The sequence below is a fragment of the Lissotriton helveticus genome, chromosome 12 (genome assembly GCF_964261635.1).
Source record: "Lissotriton helveticus chromosome 12, aLisHel1.1, whole genome shotgun sequence".
In the NCBI taxonomy this organism is placed as follows: Eukaryota; Metazoa; Chordata; class Amphibia; order Caudata; family Salamandridae; genus Lissotriton; species Lissotriton helveticus.
In genome coordinates, this window is record NC_136073.1 from 205088272 (window position 1) to 205096507 (window position 8236).

Genomic DNA, 8236 nt, shown 5'->3' on the forward strand with positions numbered 1-8236 from the left:
CAGTACACCCCCAAAAAACAGAAAACCAGCCAGAAATCACCACAATCCAATGCCATCCATGATGTTTACATTAAAGAGAGTGAGACCACACCACAGGCACACTCAGTCCATGCACCACCACCCCTGGGCAAAAGGCCACACCAGCAGCCCCAAAAAAACGACAAAAAACAATAAAATAAGCACAATCCCAGCCCATCCATGGCCTCAATGATGTTTAAATTCAAGAAGACACCCCACAGAAAGACTAGGCCCATGCAACACTCACCACCCCTGGGCAAAGGGCCCCACCAGCAGGCCCAAAAAAACGACAAAAATCAGCACAATCCCAGCCCATCCATGGCCTCAATGGTGTTTAAATTCAACAAAACTGTTGTATCATGCACCCATAACCAACCCTGGTCCTACTGGATACTGTGGCTACCCACAATATAATTTATTTAATGTTCTGAAAAAGTTCCAAAATTGTAGTTGCAGCAACTGTAATGCCCCAAACAAACTTACTTGTGAAAGTTGATTTCTAATCCAAAAGTGATCCAAAGACAGTCAAAAAGGCCTCAAATCCAAATATCCAGCAGCACCCACAAAAAGTAATCCTTCCAGCTCCAGATCCAAATGAAAGTGACCAGGAGATGGACAAAGCACTGGGAGGAGCCTGCTGGACAGGAACAGGAAGTTGGAGACTGTGGGGCACTTCCTTCCTCCCCCCCCCCAAAAATGGACTCCTTGCAAAAAAAAAGGCCATGCAAATGTCAACCTGAGGAGTGATTCTGATAAAAATCATAATTTTCTGAAGGTTTATCCTGTTTGCTGGTGATTTTCTTGTGCAGAATTGCAAAATCTCTATTTCGCGAGTGCGAGATTGTTCCTTTCCGCCGCAACTACGTGTTCGCAATTGCGAACTCTCGCGAGGTGTGCTGTGCAAGGTGGCAAGCCGCGATTACGTATTCGCGGGCGCCAAACGCCCGCGGGATCACGCAGCAAGATCCAAAATGGCGCGGCACTCGCAAAATATGATCGAGAAAAACAACTCGGCAAACGCTTAATGACGGAAAGTGAACGCCGTGCACCACGCCGCGCGCCGCAACCAAGCAAAAAATCCGCCGCGAGCGGATTCACGGATTTTCGACAAATTTGCGAGAGTTCGCGGATTGCGAATTTGCCGAAAATCCGAAAAATCCGCGATCGGAGCGGATTTTACGCCCATGCTTAGTCCACATGAAAAAATTAGACTACTTGCTACACTTCCTTCTTCTTTAGTATTAGTGGGCCCATGTTGTCCTCTGTAGACTCATTGTGCTTGTTGTGTGACCCATCACATACTGGGAATGTCTTTGAGCACCAACACCTGTGATAAACTGCTTTAGTGCGATGCAGATCCTTAATGTTTATCTCGGTCACTACTGTTGGGTTCCCCCTTCTGGATCTTAAGATTAATCAGACTGTCCTTCTGCCCTTTTTTTCTTCATCAGGTATGGTCGAATTGCATAATATCCAAGCAGGGCCAAAACACCCACGAATGCAATAACCACAGCTATTCTGAAACTGGCAGACTGGTGAACCTGGTGATGCACTCAGGGATGGGGAGCATCTTCAGATAGGCAGGCATCTGCATCTTGATGATGAGAACGAGGCTTTTCAGCACCATCTCACTAGACCAAATGGACACCACCTGACTGCACGGCCACAATACAGCAGGTTTTAAGCTGCTGCTGTCAGACTACACAGTTTAGACCTGAAGCCATTTTGCACTGCCACTGTAGTGGTAGACACAGTAGCTCTGGCAATCCACGTGTGGCAATCAACATTTCAGTTCATGGGCATATTTTCCTTACCATATTGTAGACGTATAGGCAAGTTAAATATGTCTATAAGTGATAAGCCTATAACCATGGCTTTTAGGTCAGAGCACATGCACATTGGCCTAGATAGTAGTGTCCCAGTGCACAGAGTCAAAACAGCAGGAGCATCAGTTAAAATAAAATGTGGGTGACCACGTATAAAGGGGCTTTTTCTCACAATGGGATCGCACTACTGAATATGCAAGAGCACCATGTGCACCTGTGCATTCTTTGAAAGGTGTTTTCTGGTCTGATGTAAAAGAAGAAGAGTAGGTATTCTCCATGTCATGGCTAGTGTTGCTATTGATGACCTTTTATTCCCACATGCTGCCCTATGACGCTCATAGAAATCATGCTTGTCTCCTGGTAGAACTATGGTAGTGTACTCTGAAGCTTTAAACAAGCATTTACAATGCAACGGTCTCGCCTTTGCAAAAGTTAGAGCTATTGGCATTGTAAATGACAAAATTGTTATTTATGTGTTGGGTTTGAAAACAGATAAATAAATGGCATTGTCATTTACAATGCCAATAGCTTAATTTTTTGCAAATGCGAGACCTATTGCATTTGCACCCACACACACACAGAGCCACACACATACAGAGCCACACACACACACACAGAGACACACGGACACACACAGAGCCACACACACACAGAGCCACACACACACACACACACACACACACACACACACACAGAGCCACACACACAGAGCCACACAGAGCCACACAAACACACACAGAGCCACACACACACACACAGAGCGCCACACACACACACACAGAGCGCCACACACACAGAGCACCACACACACAGAGCGCCACACACAGAGCCACACACACAGAGCCACAGACACATACACAGAGCCACCCACACATTCACAGAGCCACACACATTCACAGAGCCACACACACATACACAGAGCCCCAGAGCATAATTCCAAGAGCCAGCAAAGGCTTGAAGCATAGGAACCAGGTTACACAGTATTCCCTTTTCATGGCTGCCTGCCCCCTCCTTCCTCCTGCCCCCTCCCTCCTCTCGGCAGCATGTTCTGCTCTCTGAATCAATAATCAGTGAGATTTCCAAAGCTTGTCAGTCAGCATTCGGGCAGTCATTCACCAGTTTAGACCGATCACCTACTTACCTACTCATTGCCCGAATTGTCTAAACTTGTTCCCACAGCTGCCCCACCTCTACACATCTCCTGAATAACACAGCAGCACTGCACAAGCCATAACAGCTGCGCTAACACCCCATGGGTCACCAGAAATGTACAATAGCTGTTTAAGAGGCATCTGCAATTACATTCCTTGGGTGTGTAACAGTCTTTAATGACATTTCCACAATCGTAAAGAATCTAGAATTATTGTGTGAGGGTGTGTGAGGGTGAGAGGGTGTGTGAGGGTGGGTGAGTGAGGGGGTGTGAGGGTGAGTGAGGGTGGGTGAGGGTGAGAGGGTGTGTGAGGGAGGGTGAGGGTGAGAGGGTGAGTGAGGGTGAGTGAAGGTGTGAGTGAGGGTGTGTGAGGGTGAGAGGGTGTGTGAGGGTGTGTGAAGGTGAGTGTTGGTGAGTGAGGGTGTATGAGGGTGAGGGTGAGAGGGTGTGTAAGGGTGAGTGAGGGTGTGTGAGGGTGAGGATGTGTAAGGGTGAGGGCGTGAGAGGGTGTGTGAGAGTGGGTGAGGTTGAGAGGGTGAGTGAGGGTGTGTGAGGGTGAGCAAGGGTGAGGGTGAGAGGGTGTGAGGGTTAGAGGGTGTGAGGGTGAGAGTGTGTGAGGGGGTGTGTGAGGGTGAGGGGGTGTGAGGGGGTGTGAGAGTGTGAGGGTGAGGGTGTGTGAGGGTGAAGGGGTGTGAGGGTGAGGGTGTGGGGGTGTGAGGGTGATGGTGAGAGGGTGTGAGGGTGTGTGGGTGTGAGGGTGTGTGAGGGTGAGGGTAAAAGGGTGAGGGTGAGGGGATGTGAGGGGGTGTGAGGGTGAGGATGTGAGGGTGAGAGGATGAGTGAGAGGGTGTGTGAGGGTGAGAGGGTGTGTGAAGGTGAGGGTGAGAGGGAGGGTGAGGGTGAGTGAGGGTTGTGAGGGGGAGGGTTGTGAGGGTGAGGGGGTGTGAGGGTGAGTGAGGGTGTGTGAGGGTAAGGGTGTGTGAGGGTGAGGGGTGTGAGGGTGAGGGGGTGTGAGGGTGAGGGTGTGAGGGTGAGGGGGTGTGAGGGGCAGTGAGGGTGAGGGGGTGTGAGGGTGAGGGTGAGAGGGTGAGGGGGTGTGAGGGGCTGTGAGGGTGAGGTGTGTGATGTTGAGGGGGTGTGAAGGTGAGGGTGTTTGAGGGTGAGTGAGGGGGTGAGGGTGAGGGGGTGTGAGGGAGAGGCTGAGGGTGTGTGAGGATGAGGGGGTGTGATGGTGAGGGGGCTGAGGGTGAGGGGTTGTGAAGGTGTGTGAAGGTGAGGGTGTATGAGGGTGAGGGGTGAGGGGTGTGAGGATGAGGGTGTGAGGGGGTGTGAGGTTGAGGGTGTGTGTGAGGGTGAGTGTGAGGGGGTGTGAGTGTGAGGGTGTGTGAGGGTAAGGGTGAGGGTGAGGGTGTGTGAGCGTGAGGGTGTGTGAGTGTGGGGGTGTTTGAGGGTGAGGGTGTGAGGCGTCTGAGGATGAGTGTGTGAGGGGGTGTGAGGTTGAGGGGGTGTGTGAGGGTGAGTGTGAGGGTGAGGGGGTGTGAGGGTGAGAGTGGTGAGGGTGAGTGAAGGTGAGGGGGTGTGAGAGTGAGGGGTGTGAGGGTGAGAGGGGTGAGGGTGAGTGAAGGTGAGGGGGTGTGAGAGTGAGGGTGATGGGGTGAGTGTTAGTGAGGGTGAGGGTGTGAGGGTGAGGGTGTGAGGGTGAGGGTGAGGGGTGTGAGGGTGAGGGTGTGAGGGTGAGGGTGTGAGGGTGTGAGGGTGAGGGTGTGAGGGTGTGTGAGGGTGTGAGGGTGTGTGAGGGTGTGAGGGTGAGGGTGAGGGTGAGGATGAGGGGTTGTATGAGGGTGAATGGGTGTGAGGGTGAGGGGTTGTGAGGTGAGGGGGTGTGAGGGTCAGGGGTGAGGGTGAGGGGGTGAGGGTGAGGTTGTGAGGGTGAAGGGGTGATGGTGAGGGGGTGTGAGGGGTTGTGAGGGTGAGGGGGTGTTGGTGAGAGGGTGTCTGAGGGTGATGGTGTGAGGGTGAGAGGGTGTGAGGGCGAGAGTGAGTGAGGGTGAGGGGGTGTGAGAGTGAGGGTGTTAGGGTGAGTGTTTGAGGGTGAGGGTGTGATGGTGAAGGGGTGGGAGGGTGAGGGTGTGAGGGTGAGGGTGTGATGGTGAGGGGGGGTGAGGGTAAGGGCGGTGAGGGTGAGGGTGTGTGGGTGAGAGGGTGTGTGAGGGTGAGGGTGAGAGGGTGAGGGTGTGTGAGGGGGTGTGAGGGGGTGTGAGGGTGAGAGGGTGTGTGAGGGTGTGACTGGGTCTGTTAGTGTTTCTGTGATTGTTCTCTGCAGACTCGCACCTGCTTTTTTAAGCTAAAAAGATTGCTGGACTGACCGCTGTAGCAGTTGATGGCACTGAAGCAGAGGAGAAAGGGTTTGAGACAGCAACCTTCGTGAAGGGGAGGCGGGGTCACGGTGGGACAGGTGAGGGGCTTCAGAGATCATATCTAGCCTAGGTGAGACTGGCGCTGGCAGGGAGGTGAGAGAAGCGGTGTGTGAAAGAGGGGTGGTGGAAATGTTTGTCTAGGATAGGGAAAAGGGTGTGCGTGAGTTGTCAAGCCCCAATTGACCACGAAGGCGATGGTTAATTTGGAAATAGAGGGAAGGGGAGTCACTGCAGTATGGTTTGGGGAGGGAGAGCCTAGACGAGCCCAGGAAAATGTGCTGCTTCAGTCCAGTTTGGTCTGATCTGGTGCAGTTGACTTGTGATACCATGCTACTTGTGCAGCCGTGAACACATGCAAAGGCAAGGACTTTGGCCCTCCTAAACCTCACAAATTCAACCCACAGGAGTTCTCTTGGGAGGAGGCCACAGTGGAGGCTGACAAAACCTAGGTATTGGGGGTCGGATCACTAACAAGCATTGGCGGCCTGTGGTATATAAATAAATAATACCGGATCTATTTTTGAATGAATGAATGAATAACAGATAGCTCAATAAAATAAGAGTCAAGATTCGAGGTAGTAGGAGCTTTTGCAGGTTTATTACAACATAAGGACAGGATCAGGACAACCTGCATAGGAACAGAGGTGACAGGGCCCAGCAGGACAACTGGGGCCCAGCAGGGGAAAAGAGGCCCAGCAGCTGCTGGGGCTAGGTCTGGGATGAGCGCGCTAACTTTTAATAACAATACATTGACTTTATATACATAACGCAAACACATAGTATTACATTGCAGTAGGCGTAACAGTGGGTGGAGCAGAAGGCGTGACGCGTAGCAGTCGCGAGAGATAACAATGAAAAGAGGTGTAACTGGGCGTATGCATAGACATGTGGTGCATACGTAACAGTATATGTCATGAATGGGCGGAAACATAGGAGGGGGCTACCTAAGGAGCCGGGACCTCTAACCTAATGGTGCGCGAAAACTGGCAATGACGTGTTACTAGGAGAAACTGGGGGCTACGAACTCTGTGCTAGGAGCAGAGACTAGAGTCTGGAGGGTCGGAGCGACACGTACCTAAACCCTATCTGGTATCTGATGTTTAGGGAACATGTTGATATAAACTAGGAGTCATGAGGGGAAAAGCTAACTTGACTCTAAGTCTGGACCATACATTATTCTATATGAAATGCGTGATAAAGAATACTAAATGACCATTAAATACAATATTTCTCTAACATGGAGACGAGAAGGCTAGACAATGACGGAAACTATTGATGCAGTTCAGTAGCTTAGGAATGCAGAGAAGGAGGACTGAACTGATAACTGGAACTATAACATACTTTTGGCAGACTCAGAGGCAGAGCCAAGCTGCACCGGGCACTGCGAAGCAGGAAGTAAGTGAAGGGTCGAGGATACAGGTGGGGGCTGTATCGCTCCTCAGCGAGGCTTTCAGGAGACAGGAGCTGAATCCAGGGTCCGGGCCCTTTTGAGGCCTGGAAACGGGGACTTTATAATGGAATAACGTGCACACTAAGAAACGTGGCAACATAACTTTACCTAGGCCTGATATTCGTAGTATTCACGAGGACTGGAAAATGACATACCAGAGGTGGACACAACTGTAATTGCGTCATTAATCGGACATGGGGAACAACATATGCATATTGGTCATGCACACATAACATATGATGTATGAGGCGTAGGGACACAGAACATGGCAAAATTTACTTTTCCACATTCCCTCCTTGTCACTACGTTTCCATCAGGAAACATCAATTTTCATGATACCATCTATCATTTCATACAGTACCATTTGCTCGTCTCGAATTGTCTTGGAACGGGATTTAGAACGGGGCTTGGGACTAGGAATACAAGAGGTAGCACACATGCTGCAAATCGCAGGGCCACATTGTATACAGAGGCAGCAGCTAAATATGATCGCTACTGCAATACCTAAAAAGGACAGGACTTTCCATCCCCATGCGGAAATTATATTCCAGAACCAACCGGACCATGTCCAGGTGCCTGGGTCTTGGTGTAACAGATGGGCGATTTTATGAAGTCTGGTTATAGCTGAATAAACAGACGGCGCGTTATTTGGAATGAAAATGCAGCAACTAGATCCGATGACTCTACAGGCCCCGCCCCTATCGGCCAGTATGACGTCAAGGACGAGACGATTTTGCAAAACGACAAATCTCATAGCAGATTGTTCTTCGGTTAGGTTACCTAGAGCAGAGGCAGTCTCATTTACTACAGCTTCAAGGGTTCTTGTTAACCTACGGATCAGTTTACTATTCTGGACAGGTCCTACAAAGAAGAAGAAACCTTTATTGAAATCTGTATACTGTTCTAGAGTAGTTTCAGTATAATCGACAATTGGGGACTCCCTTTTATGTCTAATGTGTACTAGATGTGTGTTTCTGTGATAATCAGATGGGGCTAGGAAAACAGGTGGTAGTAAGAAAGCAATGTAACAGGTTCCCTCCCAATCGAGGGGCAGACGGACATATGCAGTTTGACCACAAATAAAATAAGAATGACGTGAAGCTTTGAAAACAGATTTCCCACTGTCACTATACTGGATAACAGTAGTACAATCACTATGTCCTACGTGTACGGAACCATAACTACGGACACATAATTCGCCTTTGACAGGTAGTACTGAAATAGCAGGTAAGTCTGGAGTAGTATCAGACTGAACATTCAGGACCATGAAATTCGACGAATAATTACCTAAATTATAAACTTCATTTTCTAGATCTAAACCTGTTCTGTGGGGAAGACCTTGCTTGTCTGGAAAACATGTACTGTTAAGAAAAGA

General features: G+C 49.9%; 1 pseudogene; it reads right to left on the reverse strand.

Annotated features, from left to right (window-relative positions):
• Window positions 1-1236: 1236 nt before the first annotated feature.
• Window positions 1237-1645, reverse strand: LOC144798933 (CDGSH iron-sulfur domain-containing protein 2A pseudogene; annotated as a pseudogene).
• Between the last annotated feature and the right edge of the window lie 6591 nt (window positions 1646-8236).